Genomic DNA, 13,596 nt, shown 5'->3' on the forward strand with positions numbered 1-13,596 from the left:
CAAAAGTCCTGAGCAATCCACACGTGCTGGGAGCACACCGAAGCAATCGCTTTCAGGACTTGTATCAATACCCCAGCTCCTCAGCCCCTGGCTGCAATAATTCTGAGATGGTTGCTTTGTCCCTTTTCCCAGTTTCCCTGTGCGATTAAGCCACAGTTGGCCACAATGATAGCTGGCTTGATACCTCGCTTTGGCTTTTTTAGCAACCCACCTTCCCCGTTCTACTTCCCCCACTGCCCTACCAGTATACCTGACCCTTCCCACATAACCTTTGGACACTCAAATTTGTGTCTCAGGACGTGCTTCAGGGAAAACCCAAACTAAGTCAAAAACTAGCAGCTTGGAGTTCCTGTTTTGTGATGTATATAGTCCATCATTTTATCTCCATATTAACTCTCTAAGAAAAACGATTGTAGAGATTAGAGTCACAGAGTATTTCATCACAGATGTGGAAATGAAGGTCAGCAAGTCAGAGGTGTGGATTCTCACTCCTGCCACCTAAGGCTCAAGTTCCAGTTCCATCCACTGTGCCCTGTGGCGCTGTTCCCACCACAGGAATGTGAGTCCCTCCTTGCAGCCTCTCCGTATCCCTGAAGAAGGTGCTGAACCCCTCCCCGGTCCACACAAACATTAAAAATCTTTTTCTTTTGTTAACTTCGAATTCCGTATAAACCCACACAGTGTTCATAAGTAAATATATTTCTTCCATACCTTCTGCCTAATTTTCAATAAGCCTGCCCTGATTTCCTTCAGGCCTTTGGCTTATAGGCCAGTGCTGAGTTTCGTGGCTGATTAATGGTTCTGATTAGTCCTCCAAGCAGGAAATCCAATATCCCTTAGGGGAACCCTAAAGATGCAGATGACCATGAATTCAAGGAAGCCTATTCACAGCAGAAATCAATGGAGAAAGGAGGCAATGTTAATGTAGACAACAGTTCTACCAGTTTCTAAATGCAAGTGCTCTGACAGAGGGAGTAGAGGGAGGGGCGGGGACAACAGAGAATGTATTCAGAACACCAAATCACAGTTTCATCTCTCGAAAAGCCAGCTTTCACAGCTCCCTTCCCAATGTGGAAATTTAAAGCTTCCTTTTTGTGAATTTTGACCAGTTTATAGCCCCAAAAGAAAACTTCACCCCTGTTAGAGATTACCTCTTGGATCAAATGTGTGTCCACGGGCCGAGAGAGCTTGATTTCACAGAAGCCACATCACAACCACAGCGCAGGCATCATTAGAATAATTTCGAGACCATGGAAATTTTTTTAAAAACTATAGAAATGTAAAAACCATAATATTTTCTGTAGCATGTATCTTATCTGAGTACAAATATCACTTACAAGATGACCATAAAATATTCTAATAGGTCTTTAATAGAATGGATTTTTTAATCCAATAAATGATCCAATAAATAAAACTCTCCTGAGCCACCATTTAATTATTCTACTGGTTAATTCTCTACAGAGCCCGGGACAATACAGCATCCCTCCCGCTTGCTTTTGACTGTCCCAGGAAGACCAACATGAAGGAGAGGGAAGTGCAGGTTTTTCAAGGTCAGGACTACAAGCCAGAGGGTTTTGCTCAATGACTGGTTGTCTCTCTCCTCTCCCATGACTGACTCAGCCGTGAAGGGCCATATCTTCACAGCATATCTTCTTTCCTTGATCCCTTACAACTTCTGTGTAGGCTGTTAAATAGCAGCCTGAAGTCAGAGGAATTTTACTTTGCTTATTATGCACCACAAAATTTTACATCTACATTTTGGAACATTTGTCAACAATTATCATCCTATTGGGTAGCTGGCTCTGTGATGGAAAGTAGTTGGGATACAAAAGGACTATTTTCTCTTACATTTAAATCGTATATTACATATACCTAGCTTCAAAATCGTGTCACCCATTCTCTGCAGTACCAAGAAACCGATGAGAAAGGACAAGATATAGAAGCTGTCAGCTGCCTAGTTTTACCTACATCAAAAGCTACTTCGTCTTATTTGTCATTAAGTCACACAATCATGTTATCAAGAAAAATATTTTCGTTAGAAAACAATCAAGAATCAACCTAGGAGGGGTGCCTGGGTGGCTCAGTTGGTTAAGCGTCCAACTTTGGCTCAGGTTATGATCTCATGGTTGATAAGTTCGAGCCCCACATCAGCCGGCTCTCTGTTGTCAACACGGAGCCGCTTCAGATCTTCTGTCTCCCTCTCTCTCTGACCCTCCCCTGCTCACGTTATCTCTCTCTCTCTCTCTCTCTCTCTGTCTCTCAAAGATAAATAAACGTTAAAAAAAAAAAAAAGAATCAACTTAGGTTAAGACTGGGAGCTCCATATCCAGGTCACCTCAAGGAGTAGATTTCCCCAGTTCACACCAAGATTGAGTCCTCTCTCTCTGTCCTTCCCCCACCATCCTTTCCCAATATCCTGCAGGCGAGACAGAATCACCAAAGTGCCTGTGGGGGACATCCATTGTTTTTGCCGGCCAGCATCCATATCCAAATTGGTCTTGGGCAAAGGCCCTAAATCTGCTTTTACCCCATGCATTTGGGCAGAATTAATCCCATGGCCAATTCCAAGGATATGTCCTGGTTGGCTAAATCAATTCACACATCTCATTCCTCTCAAAGAAATGAGGGACAGGCACATGAACCCAATCAGAGCCAATAAAACTTTTGCTGAGACTTTGGGGACAGATGCAAGGACTCTTCCCAGATGGACTTGAGCCTTGAAGCATGTAGAATAGAACTGCTTCTCTCCTGTTTACTCCACATGAATTCTGAAAAGGAAAGAAAAGCCAATAAATAGAAAGAAATCAGATCATGATTTGAGCCATGCTTAAAAAACAGTGCTCCTGTACCATTTCGTTACATGAGTCAGTAAGACAGCTTTTTGGTTTAATCCAGCTTAGACTCAATTCTCTGTCACTTGCAATCTAGAGTCCTAAGTGAAATGCTGTGTATGTCCTCTCTTCCTCTCCCAGGAACCCAACAAACCTATATAAACCAGGCATGGATGTGATTACAGCACAACATCCAAACTCCTGATATGATTTGTCATTGGTACTTGGTACCTATATGTGCAGAGTGACAGGCTTAATTGTTCATATTGGCTCTGCCTTCCTACACTCTTTCCTAAGACATATAAATAAATATCACCTCTGTCTCTAACTGCATGGAATTATTTTTAAAATGCAGACAGGACTAATGTAAGGAAAACAAAGGTGAGTGCAGGGTTGACCTCTTCAAGTCTAAAATCTAGAATTTTAGAGAGGCATGACATAGTCTACAAAAATCAATAAACTCAGCATAAAAATTAAGTCACATAAAATTCTTAGAACATGTCACTTCAGAGCTACGCGATGGATTTTAACAAGCTCATCAAAAGTTTTCTATCCAAGTACGCACTGCCCCCTTCAAAGGTGATCGATACAGCAAAACTACTGCCACAGTAACAAATATTGGGACTTCAAAAGCTGGTATCACATTCATTTGAGTATTTTTCAACTACGGAAAATCTTCATTCTTAAAGAGAGGAGTTGATTTTTGGAAATAAAACGTACTCAGTACTAAATCTTGTGAATAAGAAGGCTGAACGAGCTAATACCATTGTGTTCAAAAATAATATAGAATTAGACTAATTTTTGTGTGTGACTTCAAAATGACTATTTCAAAAGAGATGTGTTTTGAGCAAACACTATTAAATGCGTAAGCTTCCAAAGACGGTTTCTTAGAAGAAAAATAATGCATGGGTAAACATTTAAGTTCTTACATGCTTGTAAAAAATACCAGTATCATTACTTTTGGCCTGGTCCATTGAACTTAAGATTTTTCCCCTTCAAGATACCAAGTTACAAAATAACAACATTATGCAGAATTTGGCCTATAATCAAAGCTATTTATATCTTTAGTCCTCTAGTCCTGCATATTTTAAGAGTAATTTGAGGCTAGATTTAATAACGCGGTTTCACTAACAATTCCAATTTGTAATTATCCATTAAGCAAGGAAATATCGCTCATGATATTTTCTTCCTGAATATTTTGATGATACAAAAACTAAACCTAAAATATAAATTTTGAGAAAGTATTTCTAAAAATAGACTAATTGGGCTAAAACACAAATTCACATGTGATGCCATGCATTCCAATGCAAAAGACCATTTTAAAATTTACACCTGCCTTTAAAAAGTTTAATGAGCTATTATTAATATAAAGATTTCATTTCTTAGCAAAAGGAGGCATGCAGTAGAGAAGAAAAGCTAGATTTCTTTCAATTGTTCTGTGTTGCTTATTGCTATACCCAATAAGTCAGCCAGCTCTGCTTAGAAACTGGGCCATCTCTACAAGATGCAAGCGTTAGCCCTGACTCAACGGCTGGATGGGAAGAGAAGACAAGTAAGAACACTTCTCGACAATCCTCCCTGAAACCCCTAAATCTGCTACTGCATCAGTCCTGCCATGCTGGGTGGATGTTGGAAAGGCAATGGTGGCAGCAGCAGTCTGGGGAACAGACTCGATTTCAACACCTCAGACTGAGCACATCCCATAAGCAGATAAACACTGTCCAGCCCCAAACAGAAGCCTACCCAAGGCCTAGCAAAGATACTGTGTAACACACATCCACCAGAGGAGAATCATCAAGCTAATTTCTTGCCTTGTTGGGGCAGATTGGCATCTGTATACTGGATACTGTATACTGAGATTGGTCAATTACTCATGAAAAGTAGTATTTTTCTAGAATGTTTTTCTAGAACATTTCTAGAACATTTTTCTAGAATGTTTAAGACAAGAAATTTTCCTTTGGAATGTACCTATAAAAAATGCCAAATAAATGTCTCAATATGTCTCAAAATACTAAAGAAGTGTGTTATTAGATAAGCTTAAGCTTATAAAAATGTTAAAAAATTTGGGGCACCTGGGTGGCTCAGTCGGTTAAGTGTCCAACTTCGGCTCAGGTCATGATCTCCCGGTTTGTGATTTCGAGCCCCTGTGCTGACAGCTCCGAGCCTGGAGCCTGCTTCGGATTCTGTGTCTCCCTCTCTCTCTGCCCCTCCCCTGCTTGCGCTCTGTCTGTCTGTCTCTCAAAAATAAATAAACTTTGGGGCGCCTGGGTGGCTCAGTCGGTTCAACAGCCGACTTCAGCTCAGGTCATGATCTCGCGGTCCGTGAGTTCCAGCTCCGCGTCAGGCTCTGTGCTGACAGCTCAGAGCCTGGAGCCTGTTTCGGATTCTGTGTCTCCCTCTCTCTCTACCCCTCCCCTGTTCATGCTCTGTCTCTCTCTGTCTCAAAAATAAACGTTAAAAAAAATAAAAATAAAAATTAAAAATAAATAAACTTTAATATATATATATAAGAGAAACAGTAACCCTCTGGGTGTTATAAAAAATTCAATTTTTAAAAAAAATTATTTGAACCTATTTTTATGATAAATTAAGCAGTGCCAATTTGTAAAGGTAAGAGTAGTCTGAAGGATATCTAATCTCACAAAAGATATTTGTGTAAATTGTATGCACGTAAGTGCATAATAAATGTATATAAACATAGTCTATGAAGATAAAAGTATAGGCATTTGATGTATCATGTTTTAGTGAATAAAGATAGGACAGAAAATCTTTCCCATCCCAAATTATTCCCTAATAATGTCAGTCTTAGTTGTTAAATTAGATACAAATAATTTTAACATTTTTACTGAACTTTTTTAAACAAAGTCAAAGTATACTCAGCAGCATAATAAGCCTTCATACACTTGTCATCCAGCTTCAAAATATATCAACATGTGGATAAACTTGCATCATCTATGCCCTTCCCAACACACATTGGATTTTGTATTATTTCATTCATAAATACTCACATATGTATGTCCAAGAGATAAGGCTTTGACTCTCTTTTTTTACACGATCTCAACAACATCACCACACCTAAAAAGTCATAATAGCTTCTTCATATCATCTGATATTTAATTAGGATTGGTATCCTTGATTGTCTCATAAATGTGCTTTGCTTACTTTGGATCAGAATCTAAATGAGGTTGATATATTGCATTTAGTTAAATTATCCCTTAGGCCTTCTGCGATAGCAGAATCTCTCTTCATTCTTTTTCCTTCCTTGCCATTTGTTTGTTTAAAAAGGTCACTTATCCTATAGTGTCCCATATCCTGATTTAACTGATTACATCCCACAGTGTTGTGAACATGGTCCTTTATCCTTAATAAGTCTTGAAGACTAGCAATCGTAGCCAGAGTCTACATCAGGTTCAGGTCCAATTTTGTGGCAAGGATAATTCATAGGAGGTGCTATGTATGTTCTACACATCACATCAGGAATTCGTAATGAATGCTTTTCCCTTTTTGTGATTTAAGCTTAATCAGTGACATCAGCTGTTGTCAGCCTTTCCCTGGGCCACAGGGTTTCCTACTGGTCTCCCACTTCAAGGTTTCAGCAGCTATGGATGATCATTGCCTAGACTCATTACTTCCAAAATCACTTTTAAACTAATAAATACATAGCATTTGATATTTTAAAATACATCTTCACATCCATTACCTCATGAGGTATCGCATTTTGTTATACTAAGCCTCTCTTCTAAATTTGTTTTAATGTTTATTTATTTTTGAGAGAGGAGGAGACACAGCACGAGCAAAGGAGGGGCAGAGAGAGAGACACAGATTCAGAAGCAGGCTCCAGGCTCTGAGCTGTCAGCACCGAGCCTGCCGTGAGGCTCAAACCCACAAACTGAGAGATCATGACCTGAGCCGGAATCAGATGCTTAACCAATTGAGCCACCCAGGCACCCCTAAGCCTTTATTCTAATAACTATCACATGGATAGTCTACTATTTTTAAATGTATTTCAGTAAAGTTTTATGACGTTATAGGTATGTTTTCCTAAGTGACTTAGCTTTTTCAACTTCACCAAAAATTTTGTTTTTATCTCCTTAAAGTCCTTTTCAGCATTGCATATTTACATGTTTACATTTTTATTTAATATTTTTAATTTAAGTCTTTAACTTCATATTAAAGTATAATTTTGAAACAGAAAAGGGTATAAATCCTAAGTACACAGTGCAATTATTTTTCCCATAAAAAATACATCTATGTAAACTGCCACTCAGAAATGTAGGACACTTCCAGCATCTCAGAAAGCTCCCTAATAGTCTCTCCCAGCTAATACCTCCCAAAGGCAACCACTACTACCATGGACTGATTTTGCTGGACTTGAACTTCAAATAAAGTCATACAGTAGAGAATTTTTTGTGTCTGTCTTCTGTTGCTCAATCTTATAATGGGATGTTCCTCATGTCGTATATGCATGGTTATGATGTATCCCTAGGCAGAATAAAACAGGCTATAAAAGAAAGAGGTTGTGGGGTGCTGACACTACTCTTCTGTTAAGTGCTGTGTGTGTGCGTTCATGAGTGTGTGAGGCATTTATTTGCTGCTTTAGAATAGCCCGTGTCCATCCCTTTTTCTTTTTGATAGCAATTCTGTAACTTTCATCAGGTACCCGTTCCCCCTGCAGCCTATGCGCTCAGAGAGAAGTTGTTTCCCACTCCCACCCACTCCCTCCACGCCCCTGCACCCAGCTGCTGGGTGAGTCCTATCTGACCTGAGCAAACCCCACATCCATATTTGGATCAGGGATGGGCTCACAACCTATTTCAGACCCATGAGACACACGATTTTTGAAGAAGCTTCTGGATGGAAGGGAAAAAAGTTATTTAGCTCTGCAGAGAAAGCAACTGAAAGAGACTAAAAGAGCTACCCTGCCTTCCTCTGGTTAGTACACTGTAAGCGCATGACCGGAACTGCCACAGCTCTTTCTGCATTTAGGAGAGAGCCGCCTGAGGCCCGAGTTAGCGCCCAGCGGGGGTGAAGATGGAAGGACCACGTAGAAGTGGAGTCAGTCCCGCTGCGGACCGGAACTGTGCCTTCAACTGCCTACAGCCAGAGACGGATCCCTGGCCTGCTCCGTTCTGCAAACCAATTAATTCTCTGCTCTGCTTAAGCCAGTTTCGGCGAGAAGTGCTACAACTCGAAGAGTTTTAATTGTACAGATCGTGTGTACAAAGATTGGGAACACCTGGGATTTGCTTTTTATGCTTCACTCTAGTTTGCCTATTTTCTACAATGCACCTGTTATTTTATCATTAGTAAGAACAATAAATGTTATTTTAAGCAGTCCATTCAAATGCCCCACACTGAATATGTTTCATGATTATTTATATCAGATAGTATACTGAGCTCAACACGGAATTGAAAAATCAGCCTTTTTTGCAGAACCTCAATATTTGAGATAATGATCATAATAGCACACATTTGGCTAAGACTTGATTGTTTTCAAGCATTTTCTCATTCGGTAATCCGAGCGTATATACGAATTAGGTAAGACAGTATGACAGAGACCCCTGTAAGTTTGCAAAAGTGCATTTTCTTTTCCTCCCTGGCAGACAGATACACAGTATTTCGCAGCCTCCCTGGCAGATGGGTGAGCCCACGACTGAGTTCAGCCTAATGGACTGTGAACACAGTGATGTGTGCAGTGCTAGGTCCAACCCAGAGAAGCCTCCCATAAGTGATTTTTCTTCATTCTTCCCATGCCTGCTGCCCAGGTACCGGGATTCTTCACCTGAACTTCAAGAAGAGAACTTCAAGACCCTAGAATTAGTTGGAAGGCACTTGGACCCCTAATTAACTTCATAGAAGGCCATGTGCTAACCCAAAACATCTTTACTGGCAAGTCCAAGAGTAAGAGATAAGAGTTACCTTACTAGGCTATATTAGTCAGAGTTCTCCAGAGAAGCAGAATACTAGGAGATGTGTATGTGAGTGTATATACAAAAACAGAGAGAGGGAGGGAGGGAGAGGGAGAGAGAGGAATTCAGGAATTGGCTCCCACAACTGTGGAAGGGGCAAGTCCAAAATCTGCAGGTAGGCTGGCAGGCTGAAGAGCTGAGTAACAATTGATGTTACAGTTTTAATCTGAAGGCAGGCAGCTGGCACAATTCCCTCTCCCTCCGGGGAGAAGCATCTTTTTTCTATTCACACCTTTAACTGATTGGGTGAGGTCCACCCACGTTGTAGAGAGTTATCTGCATTCCTCAAAGTCTGCTGGTTTAAATATTAATCTCATCTAAGAATATGCCTTCATAAAAACATCTAGAATGTTTGCCCAAATATCTGGATACTGTGGCTTAGCCAAGTTGACATAAAATTAATCATCACATAAGGAAATGGTCAACACTTTTGAGATTGAGTGTAAATTTGCTGAGGAGTCTGGGTTCTGGGCTTTACTGATAAATCTCATTAAATATCTAGTATGATAGTCATTCTATTTAGTCATGAGAAATGTCCATCCCTCTCAGTGCCCTGGACAATGGCTAGGCCTGGATTCTTACCCTTCTTGTCACTACTGGATATATATGATTTCTGTTTTAGAGGATTTTTCCTTGACTTTATCGAAAAAGACTGCACTCAGTTTACTTTTCCCCAAAATAGGATACTAGGCAGAATTGGTTTCCCTTCCCTTCCCCTCTCCTCCTCTCTCTCTCTCTACCTCTCCTTCCTTCCTTCCTTCCTTCCTTCCTTCCTTCCTTCCTTCTTTCCTTCCTTCCTTCCTGCCTCCCTCTCTCTCTTCTTTCTTTCTTTCTTTCTTTCTTTCTTTCTTTCTTTCTTTCTTCTTTTTTTCCCATTCACCTTTCCTCTGCACTGTTCCTGAAAACTGGGAGCAAAGTAAGAAGTAACACCTCCCTGTACCATAATCTTCCATTTTCTTTCTTTCACCCCCAATTTTTGAAGTTTATTAATAAAAAGCATATTCTTTTCCTTACTTGACTGCTGCTGGGAATTTAGGGCCAGACTTTTTACAATGTTTTTAAGCTTTGGGAGGAGGGAAATTATTTGATCCTTCTCTATTCTACCATCTATATCCCTAAAATCTGACCTACTATATTTATTCTTCTGTGAAAATACGTCCAAAGAAAGGTTGTCCTAAATTGCAAAATAGATTCACAACCTAATCTAAAATAAAAGCTAGGACAAAAGATAATCAAATTTGGAACCAAGGACTATATTCAAAATTTTTCTGAGCCACAGCACAAATTCTGAAAATTTTGTCATTACAAAATGCTTTTAGTTCAATAGCTATCCTTGATGGCTACCTTAAACTATCTCCTTGCAACATATGATGATGCAATTGCTATTTATAAAGCTGAATGCAATTTGAGAAAAAATATTTACTATACAGGATTTAGGCAAGTTCCAAGCGAGTCAGGTATTTGCTAGAAGGCCATTCATTATATTGAAACCCAAATGAAAATAATGTTACTTTTAGACAAGGCAGTCATTGCCCTTACCTCACCTGCTTGTACTGATCATTGCACGGTGCCTTGCGTTAACCGTTCCCTGTAATAGCAGTCGGATGAACCTGATGACCTCTCAAGGTCATCTCAAGCCTTTTGATTATATGAATTTTGTGCTGGAAATTACATGCTAAAATATCTCCACCAAAGCTATGTCATTTTCTTTCTACAACTGTCATCTTTAATGCTACCTCAGGCTTTATATTTAAGATGTAGATCCATGTTTACCTGTTCCTAAAATGGTTTAAAAACTGTTACAGGCCTTTCTCAACTTTCAATAGGAATAGAGGCAGATTTCATACAAGGTTAAACAAAGCCGACTGTGAATACCGCAGTTTGCATGTGTGGTAATAGCTCTCAATTGCTTTTCTTCTTTTCCCTCATGTAAGCCAGAGAGCCTATCATATCCATATCACATCAATTTTTAAAAATGTTTATGTCTCTATCTCTTCATTTTTTAAAGAAATGGATACCATAACTAATGTGCCATAAAGTAAAAACATTCAGAGGTTAACTTATTAATGCGGATTTTATGATGTAAATTAGGTTGCTATAATTAAACTTTTTTAATAATTATGTCTTTGCCTGCATTAGGTAGCCACCATAATTTTGAAAGTAAATATTTCACCAGGTGACACTTATTGAATGATATTTGCTAGTATTTTGGGCTCAGAATTGGCAAAACAAAATCAGTGCTGTTGACGCCAATTTTAGTCATTTGTTACTTTTAAGCACCTAGAAGTTTTTGCCCAAAACTCTAGGTTTCTGATGGAAAGTCCTACTAAAACTTTAGATGACCTTCCCATTAACACAGACACTTTCTTTTATTATTATTATTATTGTTGTTATTGTTATTATTGTGGAAAGAACCCTTAACATGATATCTACCCTCTTAACAAATTTTAAGTGCACAATATATTATTGGTGACTATAGGCACAATGTTGTATAGCAGGTTTCTAGAACTTATTCATCTTGCTTGACTAAAACTGCATATCCGTTGATTAGTAACTCCTCATTTCCCCTCCACCCAGCCCCAGGCAACAACCATTCTGCTCTTTGATTCTATGAGTTTGACTATTTTAGATTCTTCATAGAAGTGGAATCATGCAGTATTTATTTTTCTATGACTGGCTTATTGCACTTGACATAATATACTCAAGATTCACATATTGTTCCCTCGTGCAGAACTTCCTTCTCTTTTAAGGCTGAATAGTAAGCATCCCATTGCCATGAGATACCACTTCACACCTGTCAAGAGGGCTATTATCAGAAAAACAAAACATGGTAAGCGTCGGTGAGGATGTGGAGAAATGGGAACTTCTGCGCACTGTTGGTGGGAATACAAAATGGTGCAGCCACTGGAAAACAGTACGGAGGCTCCCTAAAAATTAACAACGGAACTACCAAATGATCCAGCAATCCCACTTTCAGGTACGTGTCCAAAAGAACTGAAGTCAGAATCTCAAAGGGCTAATAGCACCCCTACGTTCACTGTAGCACGATTCAGAGAAGCAGCCTCAATGTCCATCGACAGAGATCTTCTTTTGATAAAGATGTCTTGTCTCTGTTAGACCTCAGGTTACTCTTGATAAAACACTGAATACACACACTGTCTTTCTTATCCAAAGAGTCGGTTTTTCTCTCTCTTGTCAATTTCCTTTATTCTGATATCAGAATCTTTAGTACTTTGTTTGCTCCCTCTTTCTTTTGAGAAAAAAAGATCCCAGTTTCCAAAATGCAACCTTCACCTACCCCTGCGATTGCAAGGCAAAAAGCTCACGGAAACCCTCAATGACACATTTTCTCTATCACCAGATGCCTTTTGGTGTCTAGGAAAAGTCCAGGTGCCTTTTTAGCTAAGCTTTGTTTTATTATGTTTTTATTTTCTCTCTCTAGCAGCCTTTGACCACTGATAATTTTATTAGGTCTCTTTTAATCTCCCTGTCTCTAATACATAACTCTGTATGCCTTTTATCTTGTTTCCACTATAATTCTTAAATTACTAGTTGGCTAATTCACTTAGGCATTCTCATGACTTTCCGAGAAATTTTATTGCCGTATCTTATTTTTCTTCCATGAGTTCCCAACCTATTCTTAACAATTTCTGCATTCTATTAAAATGGGCCATTCCAAAGTTCACTTGTCTCTGCTCTATCTTCTTTCACTTTCATTTTCAGCCTGATCCCATACACCAGGAGATTAGGATCGCTATTTCCTAGATTCCTCTGAACCGTTCTGCCTGCAGTCAGACCCCATGCATCACACACAATGCCCAGGCTGGTATTGTTTCTCCTCCTCATTGGCCATCGCCCGCCATGAATGAGAAAGCAATCCTCTATCACAGCTACAAGCACGCGGCCTGCCTTATCTGGTCTGCTTCCTAACACACAGTCTGTTAAGAAATAAGAAATTCAATGCTGCTGGCCACTACTGGCCCCTTGGATGTTTGCACACTTTTTTTTTTAATAACGCAGTCATTTCCTTATTCAAGCACTTTTTCTAATTGTGGGACATATAAGGGATTCCAAGAAATAATTTTACTAAAACTTTCCAGTGAAATTGCACAGTTTCAGGGTCAAAGAAGATTTTTTTCTGTCAGATGCAATACTATATATGAACCATTTTGCATTATTTATCTATAAATTGGTAATATTGAACATCTTTCCAATCCATATCGAAAATGTAAACTATGAAATACCTTCCTCTAGTTTTCCACCAGAGATAAGATTTTCAAGATCCCTAGGTGGCTGGGAAGAGTCTTAAAATCTTAATTTAGAAAAGAAGAAACACAATGAATGCCCATCAGTAGCCGATAGCTGAAAAGGTATTAGCTACCTCCAGTTCATGGACTATAATGGTGTCATTAAAAACATGAATTAGATATATACCAATAAATTTGAGAAATATTCATGAGATTTTATTAAATGAGAAAAAACAAGATATAGCCAAATAAATATTTAATTCTACTGTGTGTAAAAAATGGCAAAAATTTTATATGTGCAGATATACATCAAAAACAATAATCATATATGTATTACATAGTAACTCTATTTTAGATTCCTTAAAAAGCTGGAAGAAAGCATAGAAAAATACAAAAGATGAATAGCATGGGTTCTTTTAGGTAAAGGAGAGTGATTTGTAGTAGGAGAGAAATATAAGAGGAGGGAGAGATAAGAAAAAATAAAAAAATGATTTGAAGTCCTGTATTAAAAGATAGCATGTGATATGATCCCATGTGTGTAAAATGATG

The sequence above is a fragment of the Panthera onca genome, chromosome B2 (genome assembly GCF_046562875.1).
Source record: "Panthera onca isolate mPanOnc1 chromosome B2, mPanOnc1 haplotype 2, whole genome shotgun sequence".
NCBI lineage: Eukaryota > Metazoa > Chordata > Mammalia > Carnivora > Felidae > Panthera > Panthera onca.